This window comes from Chiloscyllium plagiosum, unplaced genomic scaffold, assembly GCF_037043375.1.
Source record: "Chiloscyllium plagiosum isolate Xiang-an unplaced genomic scaffold, Cpla_swu_hap1 HiC_scaffold_37, whole genome shotgun sequence".
Classification (NCBI taxonomy): Eukaryota; Metazoa; Chordata; class Chondrichthyes; order Orectolobiformes; family Hemiscylliidae; genus Chiloscyllium; species Chiloscyllium plagiosum.
In genome coordinates this window covers 63,573,382-63,591,587 of record NW_028270175.1, presented here as the reverse complement: position 1 = coordinate 63,591,587, position 18,206 = coordinate 63,573,382, and the positions used below count along the sequence as shown (strand labels likewise).

Genomic DNA, 18,206 nt, shown 5'->3' with positions numbered 1-18,206 from the left:
TCAAACAAAGTTGGCAATGCACGTGTGAATCTGAGCTGTTCAGTGAGTGCATTGGAGATTGGCATCATTCCTGACCTGAAATAGGTATTTCCCCTGCCGTGATTTGAATACCAAGCAGAAAGATGTGAAACAACCTCCATCTTACTCTGCCCTTAGCCGTAGTCAACAGGATTCGGAATCCCAAATATGAACGCCAAAGGATATCAAGTTCCTGAAGAAGGACTCAAGCCCGAAACATCGATTCTCCTGCTCCTTGGATGCTGCCTGGCCTGCTGTGCTATTCCAGCAACACATTTTCAGCATCGATGTAATCACTCAGCTACCACTATCGTACCACGTCACATGGTTGACTTTCCGGGTCGCTCTGTCTGTGGATCTGAGGGACAGTGAAAAATTATTGCATGTGTTTGAATTCAATGACCTAAGCTTCCAAAAGGTGTAAATATCGATGCATTGTGTGTGTGAGTGTATCATCCTGATAGATGGAATATACATTCAGATAAAAACCAAATCAAAAGTAGCAGGAAAATTTCAGCAGCTCAGGCATCATCTGTACAGAGTGAACCAGAGATATCGGTTCAGAATTTTGCCAGAACTTTACGAGAATTCCGTCTTCTCTCACAGTTACTGCCACACCTGCTGAGTTTCCTCAGCATTTCCTGTTATTGTTTCAGATTCCCAACATCCACACTCATTTGCGTGAGCCATAGAAACAATACACAAACACACATTTTTCTGGCCCCTTTAAAAACCCGGCGCTGTGCACGAAAGTGAGAGCAGAGACAGCTCTGACCGTGAGAAATCTGCGCAGCCAACGTACGAATCCAACCCCTGCGCAAATGGAAATGCGTGCACAAGCCAGAGCACGGCAAGCGAGCCAGGAAGGACTCGAACCTACAATCTTCTGATCCGAAGTCAGACGCGTTATCCATTACACCACTGGCCCATCGCGCTTGCATGGGCTTCACAGCTTGTGAACAATCAGCAGAGATAATCACATTCACTGCTTCACTTCGATGGCTCCCCTTTGGGAAGCAGTGCCTTTCACTGACAAAGGAAAGATATTTGTCGTCACGTGTCTGCTTCAGAAGCTCTTGCGCCTGTGCTGGAAGTTTCCACTGTTTTATTCACAGTCACTATGCGGGTTTCGGTTCCACCCCAGTGAAATGCACTTTCATTCAATGAATCATGGTATATTCCAGTCGAGGCATTGAACAAATTCAGCGAGAAAGCTCTACCCAGGGATCTGGAAACACACGAGATAAAACAAAGTTGGCAATGCAAGTGTGAATCCGAGCTGTTCAGTAAGTGTATTGGAGATTGACACCACTCTGACCTGAAAGAAGTGTTTCCCCCGCCGGGATTGGAATCCCAAACAAAGAGATGACAAACAAACTCCCTCTGCCTTCAGCCATAGGCAGCAGGATTCGAAACCGCAATGAGAAATCGAACTTCCTGGTCATTGGTACAATCGATACAGTTGCTATGCTGAGGTTTGGAGGTGACATGAAAAATTCTCACATTCTGCATCCTCTCAAATGCAGAGTCCCTAAATCATCAAACAAGTGTGTCTGGGCATGAATATGGAATGGATGCATATGACTTGGGAATTTACTTTTTGCATGGTGAGATTTCTACAGTAAGGCAAAGGATCCGCTTCAAGAATGATTAAGAATAATATGGTCTTGCTCTTGATGGAGTGCAGTGAAGGTTTACCAGGCTGTTTCCGGGGATGGTGGGGCTGACGTATGAGGAGAGATTAACTGCGTTAGGATTGTTTCCTCCAAAGGTTAAACGGATGAGGAAGGAATCTCATGGAGACTTATGAAATCTTAACAGAAGTGGACAGGATAGATAACACATTCCACAGAAAAGGAGAACAAAACTACACACAATATTCTAGGTTTGGCCTAACCAAGGCGACAACACATCCCTGCTCCTGGACTCAACCACTCACAATGAAGGCTAATATACCATCTCTTCATTAAGCAGTAAAGCAACATTGTATGAAAGCACATTACCTGAAATGCACTTGAGCATCTTCCAATGACGAGAGCATGCTGGTGACCTCTGACAACCAAAGTGGTTTCAAGGCAATATGATGTGCTTACATGGCAATAGACACAGAAATGTATATGCAGTTACATAATTAAACACACGCGCTGCTGTAGAAAATCACTGCAAGCAGACCTTGAGCATTAATCAGTTTATTGCACGATGCACCATGGGGACACACTCCGTCCGAAGAGAGGCTCAGTACAACTCCGAACTACCACAGGAAATTACAGGATTATAGAGAAAACAAAGACAATGTCTCCAATTTTGAATATTTGTGTGATATCAGCTGCTCTCCAGTCTGCAGGGACTGTATCGGAATGTTTAAAATCCTGACAGTGAATGCATTCTTTATTGCAGGAACCATTTTGTGAAGTACGCTTGGATGTAGATTATCAGGCTCGGGGGGATGATTCACCGTCCATCCCCGCAAATTTCAAAGCAACATTTCTTTACTAATATTGATCAGCCTCAGTTCTCCCACTGAGTAAAATTTGCATTCTCCAACATTTCTGGTATCTGATTTGTGTTCGAGAGTGTTAGCGTTGCACATCACAGAGACAGGGCTTTGCCCAAACTGATCCATGCCAAACAAATTATCCTTACACGATAAATTTATTTCCTGCACTTGGCCCTTTATCCTTCTGAACTATTCCTGTGCATGTATTTGTCCAAATACCTTTTAAATATGGTTAATGTTTCTCCCTCAACCACTTCCACTGGAAGCTCATTCCACATGCTTAACAGTCTTAGTGTATAAAAGTTGGCCCTCAGGTTCCCATTTATTATTTCCATCCAAACCTTAGACTGATTCCTTCTCGTCCTGGATTACCCAACGCTGGAAAACTACTGAGTGCATGCCTCTCATGGTCGTTTACATTTCTATAAGATACCCCGTAAATCTCCTCCCCTTTAAATGAAAATTTAAAGATTCAGCAACCGGGTCTCCGCATCAACGATCTCACTCTACATTTTGATTAAAAGGTTCTCGCGTGTCATGGTTGCTCGTCCCCAAGGGATCTGCTACAGTTAGATGAACAATGATTAACTTCTCATTACACAGCATCCAGTGTAAGATGGCCTGCTTTCTAGTAGGTTTCCGCACGTATTGGTCAAGGAAACCATTCCACATTGCAATCCAGATATTCCTCCTCTCCACCATTGTAACTGCATTGATTAGTCCATTCGATGTGAGTTAACATCATGCATGATCACAAAAATACCCTTATCTCATGCATCTCCAATTTCCTGTTTACTGTCATTCCCAACATCACTACTGCTGTTTGGGGGTGTGCATGTGACACCCACTTATGTTTTTTACCCTTGTTTGTTTTTCACTCTACCCATAAAGACACCAAATTGTCAGAGCTGGTATCCTTAAAAGAGATGAACAAACCTACATTACAAGGAATGGAGACATTTCGCTCAAAAGCTGACCTTGATTTGATGCTAATTAGTCTTATCCACTTTCAATGAGTTGTTTCATAAGGCTACAGCTGCCAGTTTAAGGTGATCAGCTAGATTAAGCGTGCACTTGCTTGCTCAATAGATTGATATCAGACACATATTGTTGACATTTTCACCATCAGTGTAATGTCAGTGCTTCTCCAGCAGATGGAAGTGAGGACTGATAGTCGCTTCTCCTGTCAACATATTCAGGCCTGTTGTGACACACTGTTGGTACAATTGAGACTTAATTGCCGGGTTTCTTTGTCACGTCACAATCATTCCACAAAGCGGTATTAGATGTTTTTGAAAGACATGACGGAAAGCAGGCATGCTTAAATATTACTGAGTCATAGACTTTATCATTAGTCGATATAGAATCCATGTATGTGAAGATCAGAAATACCATGGGAAAGACAAAGTTGCTGGAATAAATGTTAGAATCATGGAATTATGAAGAAAGCATGACAGAGATCAGAAGATAATGAAGTATGGAAAGAAAGGCAGTGTATTAATCACTGGCAAATTAATCTTCTCATCAATTGACAGACAGTCAGAAAGACTTTTACACTTAATGGTAAGGTCCAGGGGAGTGTTGCTGAACAAGGAGACCTTGGAGTGCTGGTTCATAGCTCCTTGAAGATGGAGTCGAAGGTAGATAGGAGAGCGAAGAAGGCGTTTGGTATGCTTCCTTTATTGGTCAGAGTATTAAGTACAGGAGTTGGGAGGTCATGTTGCGGCTGTACAGGGCATTGGTTAGGCCAGTGTTGGAATATTGTGTGCAATTCTGGTCTCCTTTCCATCGGAATGATGCTGTGAAACTTGAAAGGGGTTAGAAAAGATTTACAAGGATGCTACCAGGTTGGAGGATTTGAAAGGTCGAATAGGCTGGGGCAGTTTCTCTTGGAGTATCGGAGGCTGAGGGTGACCTTATTAAGGTTTCCAAAATCATGAGGGGTATAGATAGGTTAAATAAACAAAGTATTTTCTCTGGGGTGGGGGAGTCCAGAACGAGAAGGCATAAGTTTATGGTGAGAGGGGAAAGATATAAAGGCGACCTAAGGGGTAAATTTGTTCATGCAGAGGATGGTACGTGTATGGAATGAGTGCCAGAGGAAGTGGTGGAGGCTGGTAAAATTGCAATATTTAAAGGACATCTGGATAGGCATATGAATAGGAAGCGTTTGGAGGGGGATGAGCCAGGTACTGGCAGGTAGGACTAGATTGGGTTGGGATATCTGATCGGCATGGACGGGTTGGACCGAAGTGTCTGTTTCTGTGCTGTACATTCCTATGACTCTATCAGCAAAGGTAGTCACAAAGAATAATTCAGATAGATTCCTGAAACAGTATGTCGTGGTTCAACCCGGAATCTCGATGTACTGAATCTGGTAATGTGCAATGAGTCAGATTTTATGCATGGTGACAGACTGAAAGATTGCCTCGGAATAGCAAAGTTTGAGCATTCATTTGGAGATGGAGAATCTGAAATTCGAAACAAATATGCTCAGCTTATATAAGTGTAAATTGTAAACGGATGAGGGTAGAGCTTGCTGGAGTGGACCAGGAAACAGGTTTAGCAGCAAAAACCTGTGAAGAACAATGCAATCCATTTAGAAAAACAGTTCAACGCTCACAGTAATGATACAATTCAGGTGAGTGTATTATGATTATGTAGAAAAGTTGCAAATAGCAACAAATTGAATTAAAAGGAAAACATAAAATGTGGGAAATATTTTCGGTGAGCAGGACATTCGGAATGTTTACAGAAATATCAATAAGCGAGCAAATTGGACAGGCAAATGGACGTTCATGTAATAGTGTAGGTGGGATGGGCTTCAGATTAGTATGACAGGGCGGCGCAACATCGAGGGCCGAAGGGCCTGTACTGCGCTGTAATGTCCTATGTTCTATGTAAAGATTAATAAGGTGGGAGAAGGTCAACATCGAAAGCGAAACTACAGCTGATATTAAAGTGGACAGCAAGAGCATCCTTAAATAGAAAGAACTGAAGAGAAAAGCCAATGTGAATATAGGTCCATATTGAATGAAGCTGGGAATTCGTGACTGGGAACCACTAAATGACAGAAAAGATGAATAAATAGTCTGCATCTGCCTTGAAAGTAGCAGGCAAACAACATTCTATAATTACGAAATAATGAAGGGCAAAAGAAACGGTGAGCAATGCAATACAATGACTTTCACTACAAAGAAAACGTCAGAGAAATTTACAGGAGTATTTACCGCAAAATGCATTGGAACGAAAAACGTGCAATCCAAGATAGCAAAATAAATAAGAAAAAATCTGTGTTGGATACACCAGTTGTAACTTTCCAATAATCATTAGCTTTCAGAAAAGTATTACTGGATTGGCAAAGTGACAAGGTAACACCTTTACTCAAAAAGTGTATGGACACAAAAAAGTCTGACTGAGGCCATTATTGGCCAACTAACATAATTTATTGGAAAAATTGCGTCGTCTACAATAAACCACATAACACCAGAGCATTTAGAAGTACATGACATGATCAAGAGGACTGAGAATGGATTTACAAAAGGGGAATCTCGCTTGATAAATGTATTAGAATTCTTTGAGAATAAGGAGGAAATAGTGATTTTTTTGTTTTCTGAAGACATTTGATAAGGTACCACACGTAAGATTATTTAACAAGATAACAGCCTGTGGTTTCGGAGGTATTGTGTTGCCACGGAGAGAAGATTGTGGAAATCACAATCGAAAGAGTGTTTGATGACGAATATTACTTTACAGGATGTCAATCTGTAGCTGGTGAATACCACATAAATCCGTTTCAGAGGACACAAATATTTAAAAAATATTTTAACGACTTAGATGAGTGAAGTGAATGTACTGCAGACAAGTTGGCAAATGGCACAAAAATTGTAGAGGAGGTAATTGGTGGGTATGAATAAAAACAGTTAGCAGAGGGCTATAGATTGGAAAAGAGAGGGAACAATAAACTTTGCATCTTAATATAACGTGGTGAAGTAAATGAGAAATGCCATAATAAATGAAGTAATGAATTTTAGCAGGAACGGTAGAGCAACTGAATATTATTTACATCGAGATTGAATTCTGAAATCTACCTAACGGATTTGGGAATCCTCATCACAGAATGACGAAAAGCTAGCTTTTAATTTTAACTGCAACAAAGGCAAACATAATGCTGGGCTTTGTTTAAAAACTAATGGAATATTGATAGTTGGAATATAAAAAAAGACCGAGCAGACAAATGCGTGGCTGAGGAGCTGTCGCAGGGGCTAGGATTCACATTTTCCGATCATTGAGGTCTCTTCAGCAACAGAAATGACATTTATAAGAGGGACAGGTTTCACTTGAATTGGAAAGGGACCACTACTCTTGCAGGAAATCTTTCTCGTGGTACCCTGAAGACTTCAAACTGGTAAGGGTGATGGTGAGACTCAACACAATAGTGAGAAAAAGGAAAAGTTTGAGGATGGTAAAATAGACACGGTGAACCATTCTAAGAGTCAAGGCAGGCAACAGATGGGCATAAATGACGTAAGACTGCAAAGCAGCATTTACTTGAGTGCAAGATGCCTGACAGATGGGGCAGTTGAACATAGGGCATGGATGGGAATGTGGGATAGGGATATCATAACCATTACAGAAAGGTGGCTCAGGGATGAACAGGACTGGCCGCTTAATCTTCAGGGGTGCAGATGCTATTTAAAGAACAGGCGGGGTGAGGGGGGAAACAAGCGAGGAGGAGGAGTGGTACTTCTGGTTCAGAAGCACGTTATGGCTGGATGTTGCGAGGAAATTCCTGGGAGACTGCCCAGTGACTTTACATGGATGGAACCTAATTTTGAGAAAGGGATGATCACCTTGCTGGGAGTGTAATATAGTCCTCTCAATAGTCAATTGGAAATTCGCAAGTGAATATCTAATGAGATCTCAGCTATGTGTAAGCACAATTTGATTATGGTCGGGGATTTTTAACTTTCCAAACATATTTTGGGACTGTCATAGTGTTAAGGTCTTGGATGGGGAGCAATTGGTTAGGTTTATAAAAGGAAAATTTCGTCTTCAATACATGGAAGCACCTACTACAGGTTGTGGAATGCTTGAACTTGTGTTGCGAAACGGAGCAGGACAAGTGACTGAGATGTCCTGGGGCGCAGACTTCGGAGCAAGTAATCGTAATTGTATTAATTTGAAAACCGTTATGAAAAATAGTAGAATTGATTTAAAAAAATGAATGTTTCAAATTGGAGTGAGGTCCGGTTTGAAGGTATCTGACAGGAACTTTGATATTTTGGTTGGGGTGGAGATGGCGGCTATTCGCTGGAATAGGGGCGGTTGGGAATTGGGAAGCATTTAAGCATGAGATCATGAGAGTTCAGTGATGGTATATTCGTGTTTGTGTGAAGGGCAAATCTCGTCGGTGCAGGGAAAGCAGTATGACAAGAGGAATTGAGACTCTGGTCAAAAAATAGGAGATATATATCAGCTGGGATCGAGTGAATCAGGAAAAGGATATGAGGGCAGTCGGAAATCACGAGGGTCAAAAAGGGGCATGAAGTCACTTTGTCAAACAGAGTTAACGAAAATCCCAAACGATTCCATTAATGCAGTATGGGTACAAAAATAATCAAGGACACAATACAGCCGCTTAAAGACCAACATAGCTCTCTATGTGTGAGACCACAAGAGATGGATGAGACACTGAGCAAATATTTTGCATTAATAGGTGTATGGAAACTAAGGAAATTGGGAAATATGTAGCGATGCCTTAAAAGAGTTCATCTCAGAGTAGAGGAGGCACTGCATGTCTAGAAACCAAAAACAGAGAGGTTTTCGTGGGCGGCACGGTGGCACAGTGGTGAGCACTGATGCCTCACAGTGCCAGAGACCCGGGTTGAATTCCCACCTCAGGCGACTGACTGTGTGGAGTTTGCACGTTCTCTCCGTGTCTGTGTGGGTTTCCTCCGGGTGCTCCGGTTTCCTCCCACAGTCCAAAGATGTGCAGGTCAGGTGAATTGGCAATGCTAAATTGCCGGTAGTGTTAGGTAAGGGGTACACGTCGGGGTATGGGTGGGTTGCGCTTCGGCGGGTCGGTGTGGACTTGTTGGGCCGAAGGGTCTGTTTCCACACTGTAAGTAATCTAATCTAAAACAAAAATCTCTGAATTCCCTGAGATCTGATCAGGTGTTTCCCAGAACTTAGTGGGAAGCTTAGGGTGAGATTCCTGAGCCCCTTGCTGAGATATTTGTATTATTGATAATCATGGATGAGGTGCTGGAAGATTGGAGATTGGCTAATGTGGTGGCATTACGTAAGTTGGCTCTAAAGGAAAACCAGGACACAATGTATAATTGAACTTTCTCTCCACAGATGCTGCCAGAGCCTCTGGGTTTTTCCACAAATTCCGTTTTATTTTGTTTCAGATACACGGCATCTGCAGTTCTTTTGATTTTTATTTAGTGGTGGTGGAGTGTTGTCTTCTGGATTGGAGGTCTGTAAAAACATAACAATACCAGAACGTAAGAAATGTGAGAAGGATTCAGCCATATGACCCTACGAGCCTGCTCCTCTGTTCAACAAGACCATGGATGATCATCCCATGGACTGAGCTCCACTTACCCACCTGGAGGCTCCCTGCCTCCATTCCTGATGAAGAGCCTTTGCCCGAAACGTCGAATATCCTGCTCCTCGGATGCTGCCTGACTCGCAGTGGTTTTCCAGAAACAAACTCTCAGCGTTTAATCTATAAGGTGACCCTGAATAGGCGAGGGCTTTTCTTTTCCCTGCAGCACGAGGAAAGGGGGCTGAGGGTTGGCCTGAACAAGATCCAGAAATCATGAGGGGCATTGTTATGATGAATAGCCAAGGTGTTGGGGAGTCCAAAACTATAAGACAGAGGATTATGGCGAGAGGAGAAACGTTGGAAAAGGTCCTGAAGGGTAACGTTTTCACATAGATGGTGGTGTATGCACAGAAAAATCTGCTAGAGGAAATGGTGGAGGCGAGTATAACTTTAAAATTTAAAAGGCAGCTGGATGTGTGTGCGAGAAGGAAACATTTAGAGAAATATGGGTCACCTGTTTGCCATATGGTGCTCGGTCAAATTGTGATATCAGTTCAGAACAGATGAGTTGGAACGAAGGATCTCCTTCCGTGCTTTATAACTGTATGATTGTAAGTTTTGTTAAAACTTAGAAGAAGCTCTCGTCATATCACAGCTGAATACTGTCAACTATTGTGGGACTCGTGTTAAAGGAAAAATACTCTGGAATCCGAGACAATCCACATGAGGTTCAATAGCCTGATCTTGAGGATGGAGGGACTGTCTTGAGAATAGAGATTGAGTAGTTTGAGCTTGTACCAATTGGAACATAGATTATTCAGTGGTGACATTCTGAAATTTCAGGAAACATGGTGCTTTAAATGCAGAAATGTTGTTTCCACTTTCGGAGAGTTCAGGACCAGGGAGTGTAATCTCTGGCTGAGAGGTCACAGATTTAAGGCAGAAGACATATTCTTCTCCCAAAATGGAGTGAATCTGTAGAATTCTTTACTACCGTACACCGAGGTTGGGCCATTGAGTACTTTCAAATATAACTGGGCAGATTTTGAATCTTTAATGGAATCAGTGCTGATTGGGAAAATGTTGAAAAGCGGAGGTGATGATTATCAGTCCAACCACAACGTCATTGAATAGAAGACAAAACTCCATTGACAAAATTGTCCGCTTCCGATTCCTTGTAATTGACGTTGAAACGCATAAAAGTGGATAAATCCCCAGGACCTGATCATGTGTAGGTTAGAACTCTATTGGACGCTAAGGAAGTGATTGCTGGTCCGCCTTCTGAGGTACTTGTGTAATCAATAGTCACAGGTGAGGTGCCGGGAGACTGGAGGTTGGCTGACGTGGATCCACTGTTTAAGAAACGGTAAGGACAAGCCAGGGAACTATAGACCAGTGCGCGTGATGTTGGTGTTGGGAAGGGTTTTGGAGGGAATTATGAGTGACAGAATGTACATGTATTTGGAAAGGTAAGGACTGATTCGGGATCGTCAGCATGGCTTAATGCGTGGGGAATCATGTCTCACAAACTTGATTGAGTGTTTTGAAGAAGTTACCAAGAGGATTGATGAGACGAGAGCAGTGGATGTGATTTATATGGAATTCAGTAAGGCGTTCAACAAAGTTCCCCAAGGGAGATTGGTTAGCAAGCTGAGATCTCACAGAATAGAGTCAGAACTAAACATGTGGATGCAGAACTGGCTCAAACGTAGAAGACAGAGGGTGGTGGTGGTGGGTTGATTTTCAGACTGGAGTCCTGTGACCAGTGGAGTGCCACAAGGATCGGTACTTTTCATCATTGATATAAATGATTTGGATGCGAGCATAAGAGGTACAGTTAGTAAGTTTGCAAATGACACCAATATTGGATATGTAGTGGACAATGAAGAAGCTTATCTCAGAATTCAATGGGATCTTGATCAGATGGGCCAATGGGCTGAGGAGTGGAAGTTGGATTTTAATTCAGATAAACGCGAGGTGCTGCATTTTGGGAAAACAAATCTTACAGGTCTTATACACTTAATGGTAAGATCGTAGAGAGCGTTGCTGAACAAAGTGACCTTGGAGTGCAGTTTCATAGCTCCTTGAAAGCAGAGTCGGAAGTCGATAGGATTGTGAAGAAGACAAGTGGTATACTTTCCTTTATTGGTAAGAGTATTGAGTGCAGGAATTGGGAGGTCACGTTCAGCTGTACAGGACATTGATTAGGGTCACTGTTGGAATATTTAATGTAATTCTAGTCTCCTTCCTTTAGGAAGGATATTGTGAAACTTGAAAAAGGTTCAAAAAGGATTTAAAAGGATGTAGCTAGGTTTTGAGGATTTGAGCTACAGGGAGAGATTGAATAGGTTATGGTTGTTCTCCATGGAGCGTCAGAGGCTGAGGGGTGACCTCATCGAGGCTTATAAAATCATGAGGGGCATGGATAAGATAAATAGAGAAAGTCTTTTCCCTGAGTGGGTGAGTCCAGAACTCGACGGTGTCGGTTTAGGGTGTGCGGGGAAAGATGTAAAAGGGACCTAAGGGGCAACGTTTTCACGTAAAGGGTGGTACGTGTATGGAATTAGCTGCCACAGGAAGTGGTGGAGGCAAGTACAATTGCAACATTTAAAAGGCATCTACATAGTTTTATGAATAGGAAGGGTTTGGAGGGATATGGGTCGGTGCTCGCAGCTGGGATTAGATTGGGTTGGGATATTTGGTCTGCATGGACGAGTCTGACCAAAAAGTCTGTTTCCACGCTGGACATCGCTATGACTCTATGAGCCAATATATTGGTAAGGCATTGACTTCATGTTATTTAAGAAAACATTTTCTGATTGTGGAAATGGAAAACACGGCATCAGATATAAAAAAATGGGGGAAGGCAGGAGTGGAAAAGCGAAACAGAGACAGAGAAAGAAACGTTAGCTGTACCAATCACTATCGAAATTGTAGTTTTTTTTGACTAAACATGGAAATTGATATCACTGTGATTTTTAGAATCAGACAACTTGTATATTTAAAGGGACTAACATCAATTAGTATGGAAATTCCCTCCTTAACGGCATAATGGGTCAATCCACAACAGCGATTCAAGAAGGCAGTTGACCATCATCTTCTCGAGGGCAAATAGGGATCAATGCGGGCCAGCCAAGAGATGCCCAGGTCCCACAAATGAATAATAATTTTTAAAAATCCGTTGTTTTATTTGCATATTTGCCATTATTTGTGTGCTGTGCTTGTGGGGAAATATAACCCGGGGTTTTGTTGTTCTGTCATCTATTCTGAGAGTTCTATTTCTGTGTTTATTTACATAAGCGCTTCACTGGTTTCAAAGCAGAGTTGATGACAGTATAGCCAGATGAACGGAGTTTCAAATGATAAGTTTCAAATCAAAACAAGTTTATTTGAAGAATGTTGACAATTTGCAGAAGTGAATGCAAATTTCATGACTATCGATTGCAACAGATATTATTTATATCTGGAAGATAAACATAATTTAACATTTTAATTTAGCTTTATATTTGAATTCTGGAAGTTCATGTAATGCAACATTTCTATCCAATTGGATCCACTTTGAACATTGATTTATATTGTCGTCCTTTTAGACAGTAAAATTTCCAACAATGCAACATAGCTCAAAGTGTTTTTTAGAATATTCATATAAAATAGTTGAAATGAAATCAAGAACTGCCACAACAATTTCATCTAATCGATATTGTTGTTGCGAGGTTTAGTCACGCTTATATTTTCTTTTAATCTTTCATAAAACGTTGATGTTGCTGGCTCAGTCATCGCTGGGACCCTCTTCCTAATTACACACTGTGCCACTTCAGAAATCATCAATTACCTGACAGTAGGTGCGGATTCTGATGATTAGATTCTCTACTGTGTGGAAGCAGGCCCTTTGCCCAACAAGTCCAGGCCGCCCCTCCGAAGAGAAACCCATCTCCCTACCCTTTCCTACCCCTGACTAGGGCACAGAACACTGTGGGCAATTTAGCATGGCCAATTTGGAGTGTGGGAGGAAACCCACGCAGACACAGGGAGAATGTGCAAACTCCAAACAGACGGTGTGGGCGCGGTGGGGATCGGACTCAGGCGCTGTGAGGCAGCAGTGCTAACAACTGAGCCACAGTACCATTCATGATGTTGGCTGATGAGGTAAAGGCGATAGACGGATTTTCTAATGGTAATTAGTAAACCAGCTGTTTTAGTATTTTTCCATTGACTATGGTTCCCTTGTCACTAATTTCTTTCCCTGATTCCAGGGTTACTTTGAATTCAAATTTCCCCTTGGCAAATGGTGTATTCCACCGCCTGTCCACTCAACGTCAAACTGGAGTTTGGAATACTGTTCCAATGATATTACCACTCGATCCTAATGTTGGAAATGCAGTGAGAAAGCTCTCACAAACAGAAATATAATAAATCTGACACTTTATATCACGAATAAATATTGGAATGGAATGCTGGCAGCATCACAGGAGATACAGCATCACATCCAATAATCAATTTAAATCTGTATCTGATGCTCTGGCTGTAGAACCTGATTCACCTGGTGCATAATTCCCAAATTTCTGTTCTGTTTCCCTTTCAGATGTCCATGCTCCCCCATAATTTGCACGTGTTGAGTTCTTGGTTGAAATATAAAAATGTTAGTCACATATCCCAATGTTGTCGTCAGCTATCTTTTCGAAAGTCTGCTATCTTGCTAGACTAATTATGGTTAATCATTCTGAAGAAGCTTTAATACAAATGTTTGGCTTCTGAGTCACGTTCGCCACATGCAAGGCACAAGCGCCTTATTGTTGAATAGGGTGGGGAGATCAGGTCGGAAGGGCAGACGTCCCCTGAAGGACAATACTGAGCCATGCAACTTGCTTCAGAACTTTGGAAAGTCCATGATGATCGCTCATTACACCAGAATTTTCATTTCATATCCTTCAATGAATTGAAGCTACCATGGTAGAGATTGTAATCTGAGTCTAGATCATTCGATTGCTTATCAAGTATTCATAATGCCTGCTTAACCACTTTATTGAACTGATATGTTCACTTCAAGGATCTTTTTTTGTTATTGACCTATGCGACACAGTGAGCGCTATTACCCGTCTGTATGTGTCCTTCAGAAGATCAAAACAATCTGCCTTTCTGAAATGCTGTGGTCCAAAATGTTCTTAAGAAGGGAATTCCTGGAGTTTTGATCCAGTCACAGTGAAGGATCGATGAAGTATTTCCACGCTTGGATGCTGAGTGGTTTAGAGATGAGCTTACAAGTATTGCTTTTCTCATATATCTGTTGCTCTTGTCTTTCGAGAGCGAAGTGGTCATGGGAAGGTACTGTCTAAGGATGTTTGTCAATTGCTGCACTATATTTTTTTAGATACCGAATACTACAGATACTGAATATCAGATTTGGAGGCAAGGTGTGCTTGTGAGAGTGCTACAACTGAAGTGGGATGCTTTGTCCTGGATGCTATCAAGCCTCTTGAGTGTAGCTAAAGCTGCACCCATCCAGTAAAGTGGGAAGTTGTGCCATCACACTCCTAGCTTCTGCCTTTTAGAGAGTCAATTAGCTTTGGGGTCAGGAGGGTGAATTTGTTGCCACAGTATTCCTAGCCTCTGTCCTGCTATTCTAACAGTTGTGCTTATATGGAATGTCTAGTTAAGTTTCTAGTTAACGATAATACCGAGCATGTTGATAGTTGAGGTTCAATGATGGTAACACCATTGAATGTCAAGACGTTTTGCTAGATTATCTCTTATTGTCTGGAAGTTGTGTCAATGCCACTCGTCAGTCCAATTCCGGATATTGTCCTGATATTGTTACATTTGAAGGTATACTGCTTCCATGTACGAGGTGTCATAAAAAGTGCTATCATCTGCGCAGATTTCAATTATGGTCTTATGATGAAAGGAAGATGATTGATGACACAGCTGAAGATACTTCGGCCAAGGATACTTCCTTCAGGAACTCTAATGGAGATGTCCTTGAGCAGGGACGATTGACCTTCAACAATGAGATCCATCTTTCAATGTACGAGGTGCGACTCTAGGCAGTAGAGAGTTTGTCACTCACTGATTCCAGTTCTCGTCGGGCACTGTAATATCAATCTCGGGCGAATGTGACCTTTAGGTCTAGTGCTGTCGCTCTGCCCACACTTCAGGGATTCAGTTCTTTGTCTCTGCTAAAATCAAGTGTGTAATTCGGTCAGGAGCTGAGTGGAGCTTGTGTAATCCACATTTCATGTCACTGAGCAGGTTATTGCTGAGCCAGTGCTGCTTGATTGCTCTTCCATTGGCATTTTCACACTCCCAACGCATATCTGAGCTTGGGAGCAGAAATTGGTTAGTTTGGATTGTCCTGTTTTCTGTGCTCAGGACGTGCCTGGCCTATTTCCCACACTGGGAGAAAGTGAGGACTGCAGATGCTGGAGACCCGAGTTGAAAAGTGTAGTGCTGGAAAAGTGCAGCAGGCCAGGCAGCATCCGAGGAGCAGGAGAATCGACGTTCTGATTCCTGAAGAAGGGCTTATGTCCGAAACGTCGATTCTCCTGCTCCTCGGATGCTGCCTGGCCTGCTGCGCTTTTCCAGCACCACACTTTTCAACTATTTCACATACTGTCGGATTTTTGCAAGTGTTACAGCTGCACTGGAAGTGATTGCCTCGCTCAAGCCTTCAGTATTTTTGTCGGCTACATAACGTTTGAGTAAACAGTGCTTCCCAGAGTATCTTGTTATCACGTGGAGAGAAGCGAATTGGCTGAAAACATGTATCTGTAATATTGCTGATAATTGGACGAAGCCGAGATGGATCGTACAATTGACACTTCTTACGATAGATTGCTGTGAATGCTTCAGCCTTAACTTTTACACTGATATGTTGTGCTCTCCACCAGGGACAATAGAAATGTCTGTGGAGCCTATCCCTCAATGAGTTGTTTAATTATCCACCAGAAAAATGTTTGATGTGAACCTTTACTCAATGCACATTTGGAAGATTGATGGAATGTTAGCCCTTACTTCAAGATAATTTGAACACTGGAGCAATGAAGCTTTGCTTTAGTAGTATAGCAGTTTCGGTAGACCATAATTGGTGAACGGTGTGCAATTAAGTTTTCCTCATGGCTGGAAGCAATTATCACCACAGAGGGAGTGCTGTGAAAGTTCATTGGACTTTTATTATCCCTGATTGTATTGAATCACAGGACAAGCTCGGTGATGTGTATAGCCTACTCCTGGTCAATATTTTTATGTTTCAATGACTCCTGTATCCAAATACATTACATGAACTGCTACTGCTATATCAACTGCACACACTGGAATTCGTTCGAAATCTGCAATGAACCGCAGACATGATTTTTCCATTACAAAGTCATATTGATTCCATCTGATTAACTTGACCGTTCCTGATAATAGTTTCTATCTTACTCCTTATGCCAGAAGCTGACTTAACTGTCAAGTAGCTTCTGCTTTCTGTATCTCCCCCTTTTCATGAAGGATTTCAATTCACAATTTTTCAATCTCACAGAGCGTTCCCTGATTTTGGAAACTAAAAACGAATGCATGAAACATTTTGCAAGTCACGTTTCTGTTAATATGCGGAGCATGAAGTTGAACCCCTATCCGGGTTACAACTATTTTATCAGGAACGCTTCACTGGCGATTGTGATTTTAATTCCATCTCAACCTTCTTTGGTTTTCCTAATTTTCCACCTATTTCGGATGTCCAGGATTGTTGCAATGTACCTATATAATGAATTGACCATTTCCTTTTTGTTGCGAGTTTCACTGATTCAATGTCCGCAACACCAACGTCCATATTGTTAATTATATTTTAAAACATGTTAATAATAACTCTGTCTATTTAATCTAAGTAGCTAACCCTATCTTTTAGTCTGATACTTGTTTCCTTATTAAACTTATATTCTTCCACTTTCCTATATCTGTCAAATCTTCTGGACTACCCTCATCAGTGTGCAATAATATAGATTTGTGCTCAGTTTGGTGCCGATATTTTATTTTGAAACATAGATTGTGATTGTTTTCTTTGGGGTTTGTTTTCTTACACTGCAGAAATGATCTCTGCGGCATATTCTGAAATATCTCCTTTAATGTCCATTACTACACAAGGAAGAACAATGAACAAAGTAGATTAACAGCCCAGGTACAGGCCCTTCCGCCCTCCAAGCCTGTGCTGATCCAAATTCACTATCTAAGCCTATCGCTAAATTCCTAAGAATCTGTGTCCTACTCATGTATCTGTTCAGACCCACCGTAAATTAATCTACCGTGCCTGCCTTTACTACCTCTGCTGTCAACGCCTTCCAGGCACGTAGCACACTCTGTGTAAAGGACTTCCCGCGTGTATCCCCATTAAACGTTTCACCTCTCTCCTTGAATGCGTGATGTCTCGTTATTGAATCCCTCACCCTGGGAAAAAAATTTATCTCTATCCACCGTGAGTACACTTTTAATTATTTTGTAGATCACAATCAGGTACCGCCCCCGCCCCGATCTTTTGTTCTCTAAAGAAAACAACTTCAACTTATTCTACCAGGCAACATCCTCGTAAACCTTCTCTGCACCCTTTACAAATTGTCCACATCCTTTTGGTAATGTGGCGACTAGAACTGTACACTGCATTCTAAACACGGCCGAACCAAAGTTTTGAACAATTTTAAGAAGACCTACCAGCTTTTATAATCAATGCCCCAGCCGATGAAGGCAAACAAATTATATGCCTTCTTGACAATTCTATCCACCTGTGCAACCACCTTCAGGGTACAATGGACCTAACTCCCAGATCTCCCTGATCATCAATTTTCCCCAAGACTCTTCCGTTTTCAGTATAGGGTGTTCTAGAATTAGACTTCCCAAAATGCATCACCTCACATTTGCCTGGATTAAACTCCAACTGTCACATCTCCACCCAACTCTCCAGTCTAACTGTATTCTTCTGTATTCTTTGACAGTCCCCTATGCTTTCTGCTACTCCATCAATCTTCCAGTCATTTGCAACTTACTGATCGGAACAGCAATGATCTCTTCCAGATCATTCTGTATATCACAAACAACAGTGGCCCCAGCACTGATCCCTGTGGAAGACCACTGACCAACTTTCTCCATTTCGAGAAGCTTCCTTCAACT

At 41.9% G+C, this 18,206-nt stretch overlaps 1 non-coding gene across 1 annotated transcript; it reads right to left on the bottom strand.

Annotated features, from left to right (window-relative positions):
* Nucleotides 1–873: 873 nt before the first annotated feature.
* Nucleotides 874–946, bottom strand: trnar-ucg (transfer RNA arginine (anticodon UCG)). The gene has a single exon. It is a non-coding gene; the product is annotated as a tRNA-Arg (tRNA).
* Nucleotides 947–18,206: the final 17,260 nt, after the last annotated feature.